The following is a 23,324-nucleotide window of genomic DNA, read 5'->3' on the forward strand; positions in this document are numbered from 1 at the left end:
ATTTATATATTACTTTATTTACAAATTAATCCATATATTGTCCTCGAAAAGATCAATTGATTTATCTAACTAATCTGAATCATTCAATAAAAAAGACGGCTCTTGGTCTATATTTTGTTGACAGCTTGATTGTAAGCTCATGTTGGTCTAGGTTTACAGGTGTGTCTACTGCTCTGCTATTTTGACAAGCTGTATTAGTCTAGGTTGCACTATTTAATGTGTGGCCACTAACTTTGTATGGTTTGTTAAAAACAATACCTCTTTCATCGAGTATTTGTTACTTAACAACATATCATCTGTGTTCTTTAATGTTTTAAATCTAGCCTACACACAGATATCCGGAAAGACAAAAATACTTTCGGAATTAATGATAAATGATATGTATTTAGAATTGTCAGAAGAAATACGTGAAGGTTACAAAATGTTTGTAATACGTTGAAAAATATGTTGTACCAGCAGACAAGGTCCAAAGCAACACGTTCTACGTCCAATATTTATTATCAGAGGTAGACGTAGAAAATAATAGCAGTGATAAAACATATACTGCTACCACTCTCTCCAAAGAAGAGATTGTGGCAAACCATAAATCTGTGCTATCCTCCTTTGGTATCTCTACCAAGGACGATGATTGTGATTTACCCTCTATGTACTGGATTCATAAACTCCACAAGAATCCATACAAACAAAGTTTCATAGCTGGATCTGCAAAATGTATCACCAAGCTTCTTTCAAAACTTTTAACTTCTATACTTACAACTGTCAAAGAGAGTCTGCAGTCTTACCACAACACTTGTTACTCCCGTAGTGGTATCAATTCAATGTGGATCCTGAAAAATTCGAAAAATCTTTTGGAGACAATCAGTTCAAGACTATTATCTGAATATAATAGCATTAAAACCTATGATTTTTCAACACTGTATACTTCTATTCCCCATACTCAGTTAAAATCCCGACTTAAAAACATTATACATCGTTGTTGTTTTCAAAAAGATGGTACATCTAGATACAAATATATAGTTCTTGGTAGAGATTCCTCATACTTTGTAAAAGATAATTCCACATCATCTTCACAATATACAGAGGAAGATCTTTACAAAATGCTGGAATTTTTAATCGACAACATATTTGTCCAGTGTGGTGGACGTGTTTTTTAATAAACGGTCGGCATTCCAATGGGAACAATTTGTGCTCCTTTACTTGCTGACCCATTCCTTCACTCTCATGAGGCTGACTTTATATCTGATCTGATCAGAAAGAAAGAATATCGTTTGGCTAGATCCTTCAATCTCAGTTTCCGCTATATATATGACGTATTATCTTTAAACAATTTCGGGGATTTGATACATCGCATCTACCCAAAAGACTTTGAGATAAAGGATACTACAGACGCTGTGAAGTCAGACTCATAGCTTGACCTACACTTAGAAATCGATGGTAAAGGAAAACTATTGACCAAACTTTACGACAAACGTAATGACTTTTCATTCAGAATTGTCTATTTTCCATTCATCTGTGGCAACATCCCTTCGGCGCCAGCGTATGGAGTGTTCATATCACAACTCATCCGTTATGCCAGAGCTTACTGAAACTACGCAGATTGTTTGTATCGCGCTAGAACTCTAACAAATAGACTTCTGGAACATGTTATGTTGCTAAAAGATTGAAGTCATCACGACAGAAGTTTTATGGTCGTCATCATGAACTTGTGGATCGTTATGGTGTATCCATCTGCACCATGAAAACTGATTTATTCAACGGGTCAGTTTTCCTTTCCTCGTTTGTCAACCCCGGATTTGACTTTTTATGAACAACGCGGCTGTTTCTAGAAAAGCAGGGGACGCTTACCCTACCGGTGCACCTGGTCCATGCTCCCAGTTTTTAGTGGAGTCCGAGTTGCTCATTTGCTTCTGTTACTTTGTATGTATGATTTTTGTTTTCTTTGTTGTGTATGTCTGTTTTCTATATCTGGTCTTTGTCCGTGGGTTGCGTTCTTTGAATTGTCGCTGTGGCGTTGGTTCCTTTGATTACGTTTTAATATTAGAAATTCAATCATTTTTTTATATATATAATTTTTTAATCGTAATTGAATACAACAAACCCATTTTCTAATATTAGAAAATCAATTTCTAGTAGTAGAAAATCGTTTTTAAATATTAGAAATTAAATTGAATTTTTGATATTAAAAAGGAAATTTTTAATATCAAAAAGTGTTTTGGGATATTAGAAATTTAATTTCTAATATTCGAAAATGAATTTGTAATATTAAAAAATCATTTTTAAATATTAGCAAATACTCATTTTTGTCCACTTTGGCTTGCCATAATGGTCCGCTTTTCATACGGAGCGGTGCCAGCCAGGATTCATCAGAAAATGTGGGGTGATGAGGCATTTTTTGCCATTTCTTGTCAATTTTTCAAATGAAAATAATTTTCCATTAAAATGGGGTTGCAAACACTCTGCACACCCTGGATCCACCACTTAGTCTGTGATGCAAGTGAAAAAAAATTTTAGCCATTAAAGAATTACAAAAATAAAATCATTTGACATTACTTGAACTTTTAAGCTCATGAACAAATTCATATCTTTTTATAGGTACATGTACTCAGTTTTAATTGAAGATGGAATCTAGGTTCCTTCAGTCACGGTATAGTGTTACTATATCCCGCTTGTAAAGCACGCTTCCCTCTCTGGGAGTCACTTAAAGTATTATTTACAATTTGCGCCAGGATGGCTTACGGATTTTTTTCCTTTCTTCTTATTACAATTTTCTTTATTATAAAATCCTTCATTTCATACATGTACGTTCATTATGACATGAATTCGGTTGGAGGTCAGTGTCAAATTCTGTGCTGATACATGCTAAATGCTATATATATGATTATTGAAGATGTTTTTGATTAAATGTGCACCTCCTGATCCAAACTCTGGTTTCTCCTTTAATTACCTCTAATGTGCACCTCCTGCTCCAAACACTGGTTTCTCCTTCAATTACCTCCAATATGCCCCTCCTGCATCAAACACTGGTTTCTTCTACAATTACCTCTAATGTGCACCTCCTGCTCCAAACACTGATTTTCTCCTTCAATTATCTCTAATGTGCACCTCCTGCACCAAACATTGGTTTCTCCTTCAATTACCTCTAATGTGCACCTCTTGCTCCAAACACTGGTTTCTCCTTCAATTACCTCTAATGTGCACCTCCTGCTCCAAACATTGGTTTCTCCTTCAATTACCTCTAATGTGCACCTCCTGCTCCAAACACAGGTTTCTCCTTCAATTACCTCTAATGTGCACCTCTTGCTCCAAACACTGGTTTCTCCTTCAATTACCTCTAATGTGCACCTCTTGCTCCAAACACTGGTTTCTCCTTGAATTACCTCTAATGTGCACCTCCTGCTCCAAACACTGGTTTCTCCTTCAATTACCTCTAATGTGCACCCCTTGCTCCAAACACTGGTTTCTCCTTCAATTACCTCTAATGTGCACCTCCTGCTCCAAACACTGGTTTCTCCTTCAATTACCTCTAATGTGCACCTCCTGCTCCAAACATTGGTTTCTCCTTCAATTACCTCTAATGTGCACCTCTTGCTCCAAACACTGGTTTCTCCTTCAATTACCTCTAATGTGCACCTCCTGCTCCAAACACTGGTTTCTCCTTCAATTACCTCTAATGTGCACCTCCTGCTCCAAACACTGGTTTCTCCTTCAATTACCTCTAATGTGCACCTCCTGCTCCAAACACTGGTTTCTCCTTCAATTACCTCTAATGTGCACCTCTTGCTCTAAACACAGGTTTCTCCTTGAATTACATCTAATGTGAACCCCCTGCTCAAAACACTGGTTCCTCCTTCAATTACCTCTAATGTGTGTCTATATACATATATAAGAATACATTTGTAAACAACCATTCAAATATAATTTAATGACACATCATTTTTTTGTAATTAACTTTAAAACACTGTGGTCCATAGAGTAGTTGTTCCCGATTTCTTCAATGCATTCAGGCAAAATTAAAATGACGTTTTCTCTGTCTTTGTAGCTTCTTTTTTTAAGTTCAAGCATGGTAAAAAATTCGTTTATTTCATCTCTGTACTCTGTTTTAAGTTCTTCCCAGGTTTCTGAACTCAAAACACTTCTCCAAAATTCCTCATGGCCGCTTCTTGCTTTTATTCACCAATAAATGTGACACAAGAAAAGTTTTGACTGACCAAATGTTTGTTTTTACCAAACATGATATGTTTGCATAGCTTCAACACAAACACACACACACACACACATCCACAGACCAGCAACTCATCAATCATATACGAAATAATACAAATTCTCTGTATGGACATAGGGGGTCAGACATACATAGTCTCAGAATTGGATGATTTTTGTAGACATTGACTATTATCACCATGCAGCAACTTAGAAGACTTTGTATGTAAAAAAAGTCATGACGGTTGCCATCGCAACCGGCCGTGGTGATTTTGGACCAAAATGCAAGAATTTTCCATCAATTGTTATGAATTATACATTATTGATATAATAGTCGCATTACAAACACGATCAAAGCAATATTTTATCATTACAAATCGATATATAGAAATACTTTTTGACAACTCATTTATTTATACCATGACGGTAATGTAACCCTCCCCCTCTTTTTCACATTTTCAAGAAGAAAGAAGTCCTATTTTTAGTGGGTTTTTTTTAAAGCTAACAAATGCACCGATATTAGTAAATGTTTTAATCATTATCCTTACCAAAATCAATAAAAATTCAGTTAGGTAAAAAGTTTTTTTTTCTATTCTTACCAAACCCTAAGAAAACCCCAAAGAGGTAATTATTTTTCAAAAATTGGTCATGTATAAGGATTACTTTTGTCAACACATTTGAACTGTTATAACATGTCACCCTCTCCCGGACAAAATGGCTTCACGCACAGCAGCCATGATGTATTACAAGGAGTTAGTAGCACATCTGAGTTCTTTTGGATGAGTCTCGATGAGAAAAGATTTTTCATTTACTGTGGCTAGAAGTGAGTTCAGGCTTTCCAATTCTCCTCTAATACACTTGATCCTTGATTGGTAATAAAAGTATCGGTCTCGGTACTTGTTGTTGAATAGACTTGAGGAAAATTGCTACTTATACCTTTTAAAAAATGACAAATTAATTAATACCCCAGAACAGGCCATCAAAACTAATGGGATGTTTCTGTAGGTCACAGTTAATTTATCTAGCTTTAGAACCCTTCTACATTTTTTTTATGTGACAAAATCTGGTTATATTTTGACTTTTACAAGTCTTGCAACTCAAGATAATATTGGTTTAATTTTCAGAAATGTCAATTCTCATGTAACCAACATGATACTTCCCACTTAGCCAAAATATGTTAATGAACTAATTAAACTGTACTATAATTAAGGATATTCAAAATTTATGTATGTTTCATTACTTTTGTCAGTAAGGTCATTATGCCTTAAGCAATATTTTATTTAATGTATATATTTTATATAGCCTAGCTGGCCGAGTGGTCTAGGGCGCTGAACTTAGTGCAGGCGGTGTTGCCAAAGATGTCACAGCGGTATGAGTTCGAGTCCCGCGGAGGGAACGACAAAAATTTGCTTTGCAAATTTGACAGTTCTAACATCGTTGGGAATTTTTCAGACCCTTCTATAAGTTTACGTTATCTTCCCTGTATCAATTTGATCCGATGGAGCAATGTAGAGAATAGAGTCGCCACATTCTGAGACGTTGTATATATATATATATATATATATATATATATATTGTAGTGTATTAACATCTTTATCGGTATCGTTGTAAAATCCTTTAGACTTATATATTTGTTTTTGTCTGTGCTGCATCGTCATGACTGGACGTTCCGATACCCATTAAGTACCCATTACCTGGCCAGCGAAAGCTATATTTCTATATAGCCTAGCTGGCCGAGTGGTTGAGCGCTGAACCTTGTGCAGGGGGTGTTGCCATAGATGTAACAGCGGTACGAGTTCGAGTCCCGCGGAGGGAACGACAAAAAATTTGCATCGCAAATTTGACAGTTTTAACATCATTGGGAATTTTTCAAACCTTTCTATACGTTTACATATCTTCCCTGTATCAATTTGATTCGACGGAGCAGTGTAGTGAATACAGTCTCCACATTCTAAGACGTATATATATATAAGAGTCTGAAAAATTCCCAACAATGTTAGAACTGTCCAATTTGCGATGCAGAATAGAGTCGTCACATTCTGAGACGTTTGTCCCGCTAGTCACAGTGTCTCCACGTGCACACAACACAGTAAAACTTAATTAAATATTTCTGCCTCCATACCAAAATATATTATATGATTCTTGAAATTTTGTTACATTTCTGTTACATTCAGAAAACATTTAACAAGAAATTTAAAGGAAATTCCCCACGTAAATGAAGTTAAATAAATAACCTATCAGTTTAATTACTCCCTTTGGAGTTATCCTACACTTACTACATTCCTTCACATCTACATATGATACACAACCTTACTATAAAGTTTCATCAAACTCCATTGAGCGGTTTAGGAGTAGTTGCACTTACAAGATTTAATATGTAAAACCTTGATAGGTTGTTGATACTGTATGTAATATCATGCATGAGAATAGACATATAAAGGGCAAATTTTAAGCCACATTCAATTTGTTTTAAGAATTTTAAGGTATAGGATCAATACCTCAGGCTGCTCAGATAACGGTGAAGGTAAAGCTGAGGCTGAAGCAGGGGCAAGGATTTTCTCATTCTGTACCGTATGAGATACTTTATCTTCACCTAGAACACTTGCTAGTTAAATAGCTTCCTGCAGTTTAAACAAACAGCTGTTTTACAAAAATAGAAATAAAAGATTTGATTCCTGATTAGAATCGATATACATACATGTATACATTTCAATTAAATGACATTATCTTAAGTCCTGTTCTAATGAACAAAGTTCCACATATGCAAATTTATTTGCATATATGTGAATTCAAAAATGCAAATCCGTCCATGTGAATGCATCTACTCTTGTGTAAATTTGCACAATATGTAAGTTAGCATTTGTTCAGGATAAAGCGCAAATTTACCTATGCGTGTGTCCAAATGTATTTAGATGAGTATTTTTCTAAACTGATTTACAGGTGAACATATAGCAAAATTTACGTACCTCTTTTTTTTAATAAAAAGGGAAATTGTTTAGCCTTATTAAATCTACAACATATTTTTTTTTCAAAGATATTTATATTTTCTTTGTCTTCGCAGATATTCGGTAAAGTAATGGTATGGTGGTTATGTAGACTACCGCAGTGGATAGATTGGTTCCCATACCTTGCTAATCACAAGACTAAGCAAATATTTCTACCCATTTTCGAGATAAGACCAAAGATCTCCCAACCCTTATTGGGGGTTAGACTACAGCGGAAAATATGTACCTGGATGCAGTAAAATAAAGTCCTGCTGCTTAGTTTATTTATGAGACCTTTGTGTAATTTCATGGAATCCATATAAAAATAAATATATAGTCTGTTATTTTGAAAATACCAAATATATCAGAATATTTTATTTTTAAACCATATATGCATAAATTATATGAACTGCAGTTGATACATGTACAAGTAAATGTATGCTATTACTATTCTACGGCAAACAAAATATGTGTTTCCAGTATTACACTTTAAAAAAGGGTAAGTAAGTAAGGATTTGTTCACTTTATATTTACATTACGTCTATGGAAGAATTATTCTGACTTAAACAGTGTTATTGAGAAGTTAGGCTACTTTAAATTTAGCTGAAAAAATAGGATGAGTAGGGTAATGGGAAACACCTATCTTTTTTTTTAAATTTGACCTAAACAAACAATATTTCAAAAGGTATACAATAATACATACTTTTTCCAACTGTTGTGACTCAGGGTCAGATGTCGAGGGTGGGGTGACAGATCCAATAGAAAATAAATGAAAAAGGGGGGAGGCTATACTTTGCTCATTTCTGCCAAATATCATGCAATATTAATTTATCATTTTTTATAGCTGTAGCTACAGTATATTGTTTAAGCTGTATCAAAGCAAACAATTGTGATACTATACTAGGTAAACTACAATGGCACTTCATCAGATGCTCGGTAAAATCAGTTTTGATGCATCAAAAATGTACTTCTTCACATGTAGTGTATTATGCCTATTGTGACCAAATATATGAGGTGTCATTGCTGGGTAAATGTGTTAAGGATTTTGAAACTTCAAATGCCTACCATATATGGCCATTTGGTCTTTATTATAAATTAAGCCGAGTTAAAGTCATAAACTCAATGTTTAATAATATTCACCTTAGTTAGCCACCTAGGGTAACAATGTCAAAAGAACGAGAAATAAACACCTTTTTCTGATAGAAAATTAAAGCAGCCAGTAATATAAATTTATGTGCACTTTAATCATAGTGGCGGCTTAGAATGGGGAAAAAACATAATCAGAAGTAATAATTAATTGGCACAAACATAATTACAATATTTGTCTGGTTTTAACAACATAATACTGTTCTAAAATAAGGTCAATGGTTTATATGATTACAAGATACTTTCAATACAGTTTACAAACTACTGCTTAAATAACGATAGAGAAAATCATTACTTACTCAGCTGAAATAATAATACATACCTCGTCTTTTAAACCACAGTTTGTGCTACCAACTAAGGCTTACTTAACTTATATTGCTACAAGATTGACCCAACTTATATTGCTACAAGATTGAAGTCATCACTACAAAAGTTTTATGGCCGTCATCATGAACTCGTGGATCGTTACGGTGTATCCATCGGCGCCATGAAAACTGATTTGTTCAACGTGTTATAATTTCCTCTTTCGTCTATCCCGTACTTGACTTTTTATGAGCAACTCGGCGAGTGTTTCTAGAAAAGCAGAGGACGCTTACCCTACCGGTGCACCTGGTCCATGCTCCCAGTTTTTAGTGGAGTCCGAGTTGCTAATTTGCTTTTGTTACTTTGTATTTATGATTTTAGTTACTCTATGTTCTTTGTTGTGAATGTCTGTTTTCCATGTCTGGTCTTTGTCCCTACATTCTTTGATTACCCTATAACCTTGATTCCCTTGATTACTCTCTCCCAGGATACATAACTTGTCTTAACCACAATTCTAACACTAGTTTTGCATTACACAAATGTTTTATTTAAAAGTCTGAAAATGAAATGAAATACCATTTACAATAAATATTCAAGTATGAAATATACAAATGAAATCTGATATCATTAATTTTATCAGTACATGTACTACCTCCCTTGACATACATTTTGTAACTTAAGCTCAGATATCATCATATCAAATAATTCAAAGATATTGTTAAAAAGTATGATCTTGTGTGAAACAAACTTCTAAAAAACAAATATGATAAACAATAGACCACAAAAAGTATATTTTTGCTATATACCTGAAGAAAACACTAGAAGTTCGCTGGTATAAATCCAAATTAGTAATCCATTCTACATGTATATGGTCTAACATTTTCATCAAGCACTAACATGGTACAAGACTGTTCAGAACATCATCATTTCTCACATCGTTCTCCAGAACAATAATGTTATTAAATAAAATTAGCATTGTTACTACTTTAAAGGATATTAAGTCCATCACACGAGCACTGTGACCTTTTCCTTAGTAACCATTTTAGTTCCTTTTCATGTATTTCCTTGTTCTGTCTATTCATAGTCACATTTTCTGATTGATAATACAAACTCATTGTAAATAATAACAATGACTTGTATTATGTCAATAGTTGTGCTTAATTCTCTAAAAGTATACCTAATCTTCACCTTCTACATCAGTTCCAAGTTTTTTTCACACTGCAGATTTTAAGAGTCTGAAAGTGAAATGTTTCAGATTTCTGTACATAAATGAAATCTGTAGGGTTATCAATATCGCCTCCGTTGTCACACATCTTGTTCAGGAAGTCCAGCGTCAGGCTTAACACGAGTGGTACTTTTAACAGATAAATAATTCAATGTCTGTCATACAAAAATATTGAATTCACTTTAGTCAATTAACTCAGATAACAATGTTCAAATAACGAGAAATAAATACCTCTGTGATAAAAAATAAAGGGCATCTTGGACAGGTTTTCTTTCATTTAATGTTAGAAAGAGGAATCAAGGCAACCAAGGTTATAGCGGTAATCAAAAGAATGTAATCCAGGGACAAAGACAAGACATGGAAAACAGAAATACAAAACAAAGAACATAAAGTAACTAAAATCATACATACAAAGTAACAAAATTAAATGAGCAACTCGAACTCCACTAAAAACTGGAAGCATGGACCAGGTGCACCGGTAGGGTAATCGTCCTCTGCCTTTCTAGAAACACCCGCCGAATTGCTCATAAAAAGTCAAGTCCGGGGTAGACAAACGAGGAAAGGAAAACTATGACCCGTTGAATAAATCAGTTTTCATGGTGCTGTTGGATACACCATAACGATCCACGAGTTCATGATGACGACCATAAAACTTCTGTAGTGACGACTTCAATCTTGTAGCAACATAACTACATGTATGATGTTCATGTTTAACATTGGAACAACCAGCAATATAAATATGGTCTCTCACGGAAAGAACATTTATAGGAAAATAAAATAATGTTTGTCCGTAAAATACATGTCATAATAGATTGGTCAATCTATTAATGATTGTATCGAATTTCTATGGGTCATGAGTGTAAGATCGATTTATCTCTGATGTGCATGCATGATACATGCGTGATCATGTACATGCATTCATCTGACTGGTCAATTGGTACATGATCCTGGGGATATTGGGTTACAGCAAGAGCTGACCCTCGTGGTCAATCGCCGTACACATTCCCAAGGATCAAGTCTGTATTTAACAAATGTTGGCACTTTTTAATTGGTAGCGGAAAACTCACAGTGTAGGCTTAGAATGGGAGAAAAACAGAATCCATAATAATAATAATAATAATAAATGGCACAAACATATTTACAATAAGTTACAAATGACGTGGTTTTAATAACATGCTAAAATTATGAACAGAATGCTGTTCTCATAGAAAGTGAATTGTTTATATGATTACAAAACACTTCCGATAAAGTTTACAAACTACTGCATAAATATCAATGGAGAAAATCAATACTTAATGAACTGTAATCTCTTGTGACAGTATTTTAGACCTTTTTTTAACTCTTATGTAAAGCAAATCTATTCATCAAAGGTTTAACTGTCTTGTTATTTATATGATATCACTGCTTTATGATATTTTTTCTTCAACATATTTATAGACCCTTCACTTCCGGTGACCAGTACTGCACTGCAAGTCTGCTAACCCCACATGCCATTCTGAGGATTGTGAGCTGACATATGTAGAATCATGCTGATATATAGTCATCTGCAGGTTAAAGTTAAGGTAAAGTCCAGAGAAGCCATTGAATATTGTGAAATTAGCATAGAAGCCTATGGGAAGTGGAATTAGTGGTTTTTAGCCTAATGTATTTACAAGCATTCCTTACAGCTTACTTAACACGTTGTTTACATCCAAAGTCTTTATTGCTGTAATTTCAAATATGTTTGAAAATCATGATGTCATTAAATTTATTAACTACATGTTTTAATTTAACATTTAACCTTGGAACTAATTCTTACTACAATCACTAGAAACTAAAGCCTATCCTCCAAATACATACCTTGACTTTTAAACCACAGTTTGTGTTAAAAACTAAGGTTTACTCCCAGGATTCATAACTTGTACGAACCACAGTTCTAATCTAAGTTTTTATTACACATAATATGTATTTTAAAGTCTGAAAAAGAAATGAAATACTATTTAGAATACATACTCCAGTATAAAAGATACAAATAAAATATGATATCATTAATGTTATCAGTATTACCTCCCTTGACATATACTTGTGACTTCAGATCAAATTTTCTGATATCAAATAATTCTTTTCTGTTGTTCTGATATTTACTTAACAAAACCAAAAAGACCATGGTGTAAAGACAGAAATATATTATAACTAAATCATGGTTCCAAGAAACCTTTGGTCAAAGTTGACAAAAAAGAATTATTCATCAAACTGTAAGAACAAGCCTGTTCTATCATTGCTTTTGACAGTCAAGTATTTATAACTGTTGACATCTTATCCAATATAACTTTATGTATTTTCTTCAACTTAGATATATTTACATTTATTCCATATAGCGTGTTTATGCTGTTATCATCAACTGTCATTCACATTACAGTTCATAGCTAATGAAACATCTTTCAAACATCAAAAACTTAATTAGTTTTATGGAAGTTATTTGACCTTGAAACAACTTTTCTATTGTTAAGTGATTCGGAATAATTTTACCAGTCTTTCAATGTTCCATACCACTTACAGTAATAATATGTACCGCTGCCCTCTAATGCCACTTTATGCAAATAACTTTCGTGATTTGTTTCTGCCTTTCCCTTTACTTGTACTTGTTAAATTCCCCATCTTTCCTTGGTTACAGTTTGATTTCAGCAATTATTTTTCCTGAAAATTGTACAATATACTGTCTGGGATCCTTTGATGTGAAGAAATGAAAGGATATTGTTAGAAAGTAAGGTAAAGTGAAGACAAAGTATGATTTTGGGTGAGAAAAACTTAAAAAAAACAAATATAATAAAAAATAGCCACAAATCTATGTTAGCTATATACCAAAAGAAAATAGTCTGCATGTATAAATCCAAATCAGTAATCCATTCTACATGTGTTTGGTGTGACTTTTGAATCAAGCACTGTCATGGAATCAAACTGCTCAGAAAATCATCATTTCGTATATCATTCTCTAGAATAATGTTATTAAATAAAATTAGCATTGGTACTATTATAAAGGATATTAAGTCCATCACACGAGCACTGTGACCTTTTCCTTAGTAACCATTTTAGTTCCTTTACATGTATTTCCTTGTTTTGTCTATTCATAGTCACATTTTCTAATTGATAATACAAACTCATTGTAAATAATAACAATGACTTGTATTATGTCAATAGTTGTGCTTAATTCTCTAAAAGTATACCTAATTTTCACCTTCTATAACAGTTCTAAGTACTTTCCACACTGCAGGTTTTAAGAGTCTGAAAGAGAAATGTTTCAGATTTCTGTACCTAAATGATATCTGTAGGGTTATCAAGGTAAGCTCTGTACAGGTCTGGTTTAAATTGATCTGGAGTGACAGTTTTAGCTTTGAAACCACTTCTTATTGTTTTCAATGTACATTAGATATGTGTAGACCACTTTATGTTTAAAGTTGATCAATTTAAGTCATTGTCAGCATCATAAAATGAGTTTTTATATGTGTACCCCTATACATGGTCTAAAAGTGCATTGACCATGGCCGCATGTATAAAAACCCAATTTTTCGCCTTAAAGCAGCTGGAACTTGAGTAAACTGAACTGTATTGCATCAAATACACATAATATGATGCAACCAATGTAAAAAATCACAAAAATATTTCATTTAAAAAAAAAAAGATGTACATTTCAGAGGGGCCTTATTTCCTTCGACCATTGGACATGCGAGTCATGCAATGTACCACTCATACTAAATTTGCTATAACTTATATATTTTTCAACTAATCATGATGAAACTTTGTACTTGAAGTCAAAAATGGTTCATCTTGACATGAGTGCAGTTTTTATTCAAATTGAGCACATTTATTGATCTAATAAGGGGGTTGCCAGGGTATCAGAAATTGTATTTGCTAGTATTTGCTGGGGGTAATTTGGTGTTTATTTTCAAGAATTCAGTAAATCTACATGAAAGAATAAGATTTTGGCCCTTTATTCTCTATTTTCTGAAATTAAAATAAAAAATATGGTTTCTATGGAATTTTCCATTGAAATTGCACTTTTGCTAAGGTGCTAGGTATGAAATATAGACCAGTGGGGAAAATATTGTACAGCTTTGAGTTTTTCTCCTCTAACTATACACTAGGAACATCAAATCAACAAAAAACATACCTTATGAACAAGGTTTAGGCAGAAATCTGACAATTTAGTGTAATTTTTATGAACCCAGTCAATGAAATATGGCAAAATCAGGGGTTTTCACAGCCTTGTCTTAGGATCTATAAAATCACAGATATGTGTTTTATTGGTCTGAATCTTTTGTATTTGCTAGTAACTAATATAAATAATGTGAAAAAAACCTAATATATTCATTCCATTGATATGCATGCATCTAATGTAAGTCACTACATGTATATACCTTGTGATGTCTCAAAAACACCTAATTTTAGAGTTCCGCATACACTATAAGGTTTCAAAAATGAAATTTTTGTAGAAAAACTGGAAAAATACAGCTGACTGTCTGCTTATGTACCTGATAAGCTTAGAACCTTACATTATCTTACATTTGTTTCAGATTTTTCATCATTCAAAACCCAAATAAAGGCTAACTTTTAATATCGGACACAATCGCACTTGAACAAGCTCTGTACAGGTCTGGTTTAAATTGATCTGGAGTGACAGTTTTAGCTTTGAAACCACTTCTTATTGTTTTCAATGTACGTTAGATATGTGTAGACCACTTTATGTTTGAAGTTGATTTTTATATGTGTACCCCTATTCATGGTCTAAAAGTGCATTGACCATGGCCGCATGTATAAAATCCCAATGTTTGGCCTTAAAGCAGCTGGAACTTGAGTAAACTGAACTGTATTGCATCAAATACACATAATATGATGCAACCAATGTAAAAAATCACAAAAATATTTCATTTAAAAAAAAAAAGATGTACATTTTAGAGTGGCCTTATTTCCTTCGACCATTGGACATGCGAGTCATGCAATGTACCACTCATACTAAATTTGCTATAACTTATATATTTTTCAACTAATCATGATGAAACTTTGTACTTGAAGTCGAAAATGGTTCATCTTGACATGAGTGCAGTTTTTATTCAAATTGAGCACATTTATTGATCTAATAAGGGGGTTGCCAGGGTATCAGAAATTGTATTTGCTAGTATTTGCTGGGGGTAATTTGGTGTTTATTTTCAAGAATTCAGTAAATCTACATGAAAGAATAAGATTTTGGCCCTTTATTCTCTATTTTCTGAAATTAAAATAAAAAAATATGGTTTCTATGGAATTTTCCATTGAAATTGCACTTTTGCTAAGGTGCTAGGTATGAAATATAGACCAGTGGGGAAAATATTGTACAGCTTTGAGTTTTTCTCCTCTAACTATACACTAGGAACATCAAATCAACAAAAAACATACCTTATGAACAAGGTTTAGGCAGAAATCTGACAATTTAGTGTAATTTTTATGAACCCAGTCAATGAAATATGGCAAAATCAGGGGTTTTCACAGCCTTGTCTTAGGATCTATAAAATCACAGATATGTGTTTTATTGGTCTGAATCTTTTGTATTTGCTAGTAACTAATATAAATAATGTGAAAAAAACCTAATATATTCATTCCATTGATATGCATGCATCTAATGTAAGTCACTACATGTATATACCTTGTGATGTCTCAAAAACACCTAATTTTAGAGTTCCGCATACACTATAAGGTTTCAAAAATGAAATTTTTGTAGAAAAACTGGAAAAATACAGCTGACTGTCTGCTTATGTACCTGATAAGCTTAGAACCTTACATTATCTTACATTTGTTTCAGATTTTCCATCATTCAAAACCCAAATAAAGGCTAACTTTTAATATCGGACACAATCGCACTTGAACAAGCTCTGTACAGGTCTGGTTTAAATTGATCTGGAGTGACAGTTTTAGCTTTGAAACCACTTCTTATTGTTTTCAATGTACATTAGATATGTGTAGACCACTTTATGTTTGAAGTTGATTTTTATATGTGTACCCCTATTCATGGTCTAAAAGTGCATTGACCATGGCCGCATGTATAAAATCCCAATTTTTGGCCTTAAAGCAGCTGGAACTTGAGTAAACTGAACTGTATTGCATCAAATACACATAATATGATGCAACCAATGTAAAAAATCACAAAAATATTTCATTTAAAAAAAAAAAAGATGTACATTTTAGAGTGGCCTTATTTCCTTCGACCATTGGACATGCGAGTCATGCAATGTACCACTCATACTAAATTTGCTATAACTTATATATTTTTCAACTAATCATGATGAAACTTTGTACTTGAAGTCGAAAATGGTTCATCTTGACATGAGTGCAGTTTTTATTCAAATTGAGCACATTTATTGATCTAATAAGGGGGTTGCCAGGGTATCAGAAATTGTATTTGCTAGTATTTGCTGGGGGTAATTTGGTGTTTATTTTCAAGAATTCAGTAAATCTACATCAAAGAATAAGATTTTGGCCCTTTATTCTCTATTTTCTGAAATTAAAATAAAAAAATATGGTTTCTATGGAATTTTCCATTGAAATTGCACTTTTGCTAAGGTGCTAGGTATGAAATATAGACCAGTGGGGAAAATATTGTACAGCTTTGAGTTTTTCTCCTCTAACTATACACTAGGAACATCAAATCAACAAAAAACATACCTTATGAACAAGGTTTAGGCAGAAATCTGACAATTTAGTGTAATTTTTATGAACCCAGTCAATGAAATATGGCAAAATCAGGGGTTTTCACAGCCTTGTCTTAGGATCTATAAAATCACAGATATGTGTTTTATTGGTCTGAATCTTTTGTATTTGCTAGTAAATAATATGAATAATGTGAAAAAAACCTAATATATTCATTCCATTGATATTCATGCATCTAATGTAAGTCACTACATGTATATACCTTGTGATGTCTCAAAAACACCTAATTTTAGAATTCCGCATACACTATAAGGTTTCAAAAATGAAATTTTTGTAGAAAAACTGGAAAAATACAGCTGACTGTCTGCTTATGTACCTGATAAGCTTAGAACCTTACATTATCTTACATTTGTTTCAGATTTTCCATCATTCAAAACCCAAATAAAGGCTAACTTTTAATATCGGACACAATCGCACTTGAACAAGCTCTGTACAGGTCTGGTTTAAATTGATCTGGAGTGACAGTTTTAGCTTTGAAACCACTTCTTATTGTTTTCAATGTACATTAGATATGTGTAGACCACTTTATGTTTGAAGTTGATCAATTTAAGTCATTGTCAGCATCATAAAATGAGTTTTTATATGTGTACCCCTATTCATGGTCTAAAAGTGCATTGACCATGGCCGCATGTATAAAATCCCAATTTTTGGCCTTAAAGCAGCTGGAACTTGAGTAAACTGAACTGTATTGCATCAAATACACATAATATGATGCAACCAATGTAAAAAATCACAAAAATATTTCATTTTAAAAAAAAAAGATGTACATTTTAGAGTGGCCTTATTTCCTTCGACCATTGGACATGCGAGTCATGCAATGTACCACTCATACTAAATTTGCTATAACTTATATATTTTTCAACTAATCATGATGAAACTTTGTACTTGAAGTCGAAAATGGTTCATCTTGACATGAGTGCAGTTTTTATTCAAATTGAGCACATTTATTGATCTAATAAGGGGGTTGCCAGGGTATCAGAAATTGTATTTGCTAGTATTTGCTGGGGGTAATTTGGTGTTTATTTTCAAGAATTCAGTAAATCTACATGAAAGAATAAGATTTTGGCCCTTTATTCTCTATTTTCTGAAATTAAAATAAAAAAATATGGTTTCTATGGAATTTTCCATTGAAATTGCACTTTTGCTAAGGTGCTAGGTATGAAATATAGACCAGTGGGGAAAATATTGTACAGCTTTGAGTTTTTCTCCTCTAACTATACACTAGGAACATCAAATCAACAAAAAACATACCTTATGAACAAGGTTTAGGCAGAAATCTGACAATTTAGTGTAATTTTTATGAACCCAGTCAATGAAATATGGCAAAATCAGGGGTTTTCACAGCCTTGTCTTAGGATCTATAAAATCACAGATATGTGTTTTATTGGTCTGAATCTTTTGTATTTGCTAGTAAATAATATGAATAATGTGAAAAAAACCTAATATATTCATTCCATTGATATTCATGCATCTAATGTAAGTCACTACATGTATATACCTTGTGATGTCTCAAAAACACCTAATTTTAGAATTCCGCATACACTATAAGGTTTCAAAAATGAAATTTTTGTAGAAAAACTGGAAAAATACAGCTGACTGTCTGCTTATGTACCTGATAAGCTTAGAACCTTACATTATCTTACATTTGTTTCAGATTTTCCATCATTCAAAACCCAAATAAAGGCTAACTTTTAATATCGGACACAATCGCACTTGAACAAGCTCTGTACAGGTCTGGTTTAAATTGATCTGGAGTGACAGTTTTAGCTTTGAAACCACTTCTTATTGTTTTCAATGTACATTAGATATGTGTAGACCACTTTATGTTTGAAGTTGATCAATTTAAGTCATTGTCAGCATCATAAAATGAGTTTTTATATGTGTACCCCTATTCATGGTCTAAAAGTGCATTGACCATGGCCGCATGTATAAAATCCCAATTTTTGGCCTTAAAGCAGCTGGAACTTGAGTAAACTGAACTGTATTGCATCAAATACACATAATATGATGCAACCAATGTAAAAAATCACAAAAATATTTCATTTTAAAAAAAAAAGATGTACATTTTAGAGTGGCCTTATTTCCTTCGACCATTGGACATGCGAGTCATGCAATGTACCACTCATACTAAATTTGCTATAACTTATATATTTTTCAACTAATCATGATGAAACTTTGTACTTGAAGTCAAAAATGGTTCATCTTGACATGGGTGCAGTTTTTATTCAAATTGAGCACATTTATTGAACTAATATATTAGGTACGAGAACACAATTAATTCCCCTTGGTTTTCGTTGTATAGTTCCAACTTTGGTAGTAGGTACCTACCACATTTTTTCATATTTTTACTGGAAACTTATTTGCTGAAGTTTTGCCTCTAATTGGTAGAAAATAGGTTAAAATTACAAGGGATTTTTTTTCATTAATCAATTCTGACTAAAAGTTGTGATTTGGTTCAGTGGAAGAAGGTTAAAATTTAGGACTTTTAACTCAGTTCATTTGTCATGTTTACCCCATCTCCGAATTATATGTATTAATTTCAGAAAATGACGGTAAAATTTTCTACAATATATATATAAAATTCTGTTTGTACATATCTTTAGGCCAGAGAAGTTTTATTCAGTTTGCGCCAGTGGAATTTTTTTAATCTGCTCAAATGTGTATATTGAAATGCACTTGAAAATTAATTGCGGTCTTGTGCCTAATAAGGGGGTTGCCAGGGTATCAGAAATTGTATTTGCTAGTATTTGCTGGGGGTAATTTGGTGTTTATTTTCAAGAATTCAGTAAATCTACATGAAATAATAAGATTTTGGTATCAGTTATTGTGTTTCCTGTGGATATATGCGAATTTATTCATTTACAAGTATGTTAATCACACCGAACTTCACATTAAAATGATGTTCACACTCATCAACAACTTTACTAAACTTATGGTGTTTTAGATACAAACATATACGGACATACAGGACACACTCTGGCACACCATGAACCTTCCTGGCTTACTGGACTCCAAGACACAATCCGATTCAAAGAACTCGGTTGTTTTATTTTGTTTCATTTGGCAGGGAAAGACAGAATGCTACATTTCTGATAAGGGCAGTTCACCTCTTCAAGTAATAAAACAGTCGTTCCGATCGACGATTAAGATTTGATGTACTTTAAGCAACAAAATGTTAACATATTAATCGTAAGGGACGTATCATTTTTTTGTCTGGGAGGGGGGCTGGTCAAGAAATAAGGCATATCACTGTTTTGTTTTGATGGAAAAGGAGAGTACAGGTTTTTATCTATCTCTATAGATGGTGATCATTTCTCAAAACTTTCCTAATTGCTGAGATGCAAATTATATAAAAAGACTTATGACAGTGTATAATTATATAAAAAGTCTTATATTTGCATGTCCTCATTGTAATGAAGCTACCAACAAATATAACATGGCTACCAATATTGGAACACACTCGGTATCTGTCCACTCATCATATTATTGATGCTGAATTTTTACTTTGGGTATACCGCAATTTACATATCTGTACAATAACTATAAATGAAAAAGAGGGATAAAGTATTTTCCCTAGCTTGAAGAGGGGGGACCTAAAAATATCCCTATATTTAGGCGAGTGGTTCTTTGTTTTTTTTCTCCAACTTTCAATTCTAAATGACTATCCTCTAGGCCTCCCAGCTAAAACAATGATACGTCCCTAAATACATATGTAAATATATTACATAGTCAAATCCCAATCCCCACTCAGCCTCTATGACGTATATGTTATATATGTATTTTCTTCAAGTCTTTGTAATTTGCTTTGTATATAATGTATGTGTTTTATGTTATGTTTCTAAAGTTGGTGATGGTGAATTGACATGTGTAATACTCTTTGACAGTAGCTGTTATATCATCATATCTGCAACTTCTGTCTCTGTGTTAGATGGCAGGTAATGATCTTACAGAGCAGCCATTGGTTTATTTAACAACAGAAAACTGATTAAATCAATATCCCTAAATTATAGAAATTCAACCTACCTTGATCAGCTTCTCATTAATTTTAATTGTACATTTTTCGTCATCGGCCTTTCATTTCTTCAATCAGTACACCCCAAAGTAGACATAGTTTTTTTCCTGCTTTTTGTACTACAGGTTACAGACCACCAATTCAACCAATGAGCATTTGGAACGTACGCAAAAATAGTCCTACGCAGAAATTCGACAACTCCCTTTCACTATGTAACATTAGTATACAAAGTATTCGGAACAAACTAGATTTTTTAAACATGTTCTGTGAGGATTTGGATATCATAACCATAACGGAAACACACCTAGATCCAAATATAAAAGATGAAGATATACTTCTTGAATCCTTTTCTAAATCCGTCATCAGAAAAGATCGTAGTAACTTTGGTGGCGGTATATTAATATATACAAAAGGCGATATTCGTGTAAAAAAACTGAATATTTTAGAAAATGATATCGACGAAACACTTTGGGTTGAGATCAGCGCAAAGGGCCAAAGATTTGTACTCTGTAATATTTATCGTGCCCTGGGAACTGATGTTGATTTTTTTACACGATTAAATCATGCGATAGGGTTGAGCTACCAGTTCACTGAAAACATTGTGGTCACGGGTGATTTAAATTCGGATCTATTTATGATTGATAACAATAGACTTGTTGACACAATAAATCTGTTCAATTTTACAAATGTGATTAACAAGCCTACTAGAACAACTGATAATCGAAGATCTTTATTAGATCTTATTATTATAAGCGACACAGCATCGTACACCATTGCCGATGTCTTTGATATTCCCAGATCTGTAAGTGACCACGACGCATGTATTGTATATTTGGTATGTCCAAGCAAAGATCCTGTCTCTTGTCCGGCTTTACGACCAAACTGACCAACAAAAATTTGCCGAGAAACTAGAGGCCTTGGATTGGGATATACTCCTTCCCGATGGCGCAGATGTGGATGTTATCACAGAAATGTTTACGGAAACATTTCTGTCCATCGCGAAGGAGTGCATTCCAACCAAAGAAGTTATCATTAGAAAAAAAATGATAAATGTTGGTTTAATAACAAACTTAGAAAGGAAATTAGAAAGCGTGACCGTTCTAGAAAAAAAGCGTTGAAATCAAAAATTGAAAGTGATATTCTGAGGTACAAGAAGCAGAGAAACAGAGTCAATAATTTAAAAAAAGCTGCCATAGGTAAATTTGAAAGTAATCTTGACAATTATATCTTAGAAAATGTAAATAATCCTAAAGCGTATTCGAAGATTGTGAAAATGCTGATAAAATCAAACAAAGGTACAAATTCTATCCCGCCCCTTCAAAATATAATAAACGATGATGCATTAAGTGACATAGTATACACAGATGATGAAAAATGTACATAACTGAATAAATATTTTCTCAAAACTAGAGGAGGAAAACCATTAGTTATCAGATTTCGAAAGTAGGACAAATAGTTGTATTTCAAATATAAGAATAGATGAAAACTAAATCGTTGATATATTAAAGATCTTAAAACCCAACAAAGCATCGAGACCAGATATTGTTAGTCATAGGATGCTCCAGCTTTGTCCAGAAAAAGTCGCTATCCCCTTAAAGAAATTTTTTAATAAATCAATCCAACAATGCAAATACCCAACTAGCTGGAAGATGGCAAATGTTACTGCTTTATTCAAGAAAGGAGACCCCTCCTTGCCTTCAAACTATAGACCAATATCGTTAATAAGTTGTGTTGCAAAGTCATGGAAAGAATTATATTTAAACATGTATATAATCATCTATATAGTAATAAGCTAATTTATCAGTACCAATCTGGTTTTCTGCCAAAATAGTTTACCGTGCATCAACTTCTTGAGATATACAGTAACATTTTAAATTCTCTTGAGAAAAGAAAATGAACTGTTTTGTTTTTTTGTGATTTTTTGATAACGTTTGATAAAGTTTAGCACAAAGGTTTATTAAAAAAGATAAAAACATATGGTATTTCAAGAAATTTATTCAGTTGGTTTAAAAGTTACTTAGATGATAGACGTCAAAAGGTAATGTTGAATACAGCATCCTCAGATGATTGCCATCTTTCAGCTGGTGTTCCACAGGGATCTGTACTTGAACATCTTCTTTTTATTGTATATCCTTGACATCCTTGTGCAGACTTTTCACAGACGACACTTCCTTCAATTACTCAGATTCGGACAGTGAACAAATCCTCTCTGTAATCAGTCACAATCTGAGTGAATTGGATGAATGGTCCAAAAAGTAACTGATGTCCTTTAATCCAGATAAAACCGAAATTATGATATTCTCCAATTATGAAACTCCCAACTTCACGTTTTCTTGAATGGAATAGACATTCAAATCAAAAACCAACATAAACATTTAGCAGTAACATTTAGCAGTAATGCCAAGTGGAACAACCATGTAGAAAATATTATTGCTAGTGTTAAACGACATCTAAATATTCTTTGGAAGTTGAAGTATCAACTTACTAGAAACACTTTAGAGAAGTTATATTTAATATATATAAGACCTTTACTTGAATATGCACCTGAAGTTTGGAATAATTGTGGTGTATGTAATACTTCCATATTCGGAAGACTTCAATCAGAAGCAGCGAGAGTTGTCACGGGTTTACCTATTGTTACAAAGATAGAAAAAAAATATATCAAGAAGTTAAGTGGGAACCACTAGATATTAGACGCAAAAGAAGAGAGTTACAAATGATTTATAACATAAAAATG

General features: G+C 33.1%; 1 long non-coding RNA gene across 1 annotated transcript; it reads right to left on the bottom strand.

The window, feature by feature from the left end:
- Positions 1-9,157: 9,157 nt before the first annotated feature.
- Positions 9,158-21,980, bottom strand: LOC148626745 (uncharacterized). The gene is made up of 5 exons (XR_015922007.1): positions 20,599-21,980; positions 13,062-13,119; positions 12,395-12,534; positions 11,698-11,814; positions 9,158-11,402 (listed from the first exon to the last, which is right to left on the bottom strand). It is a non-coding gene; the product is annotated as an uncharacterized LOC148626745 (long non-coding RNA).
- Positions 21,981-23,324: the final 1,344 nt, after the last annotated feature.

Source organism: Perna viridis, chromosome 1 (genome assembly GCF_037379345.1).
Source record: "Perna viridis isolate PV_CMFRI_1.1 ecotype Kerala chromosome 1, ASM3737934v1, whole genome shotgun sequence".
Lineage (NCBI taxonomy): Eukaryota > Metazoa > Mollusca > Bivalvia > Mytilida > Mytilidae > Perna > Perna viridis.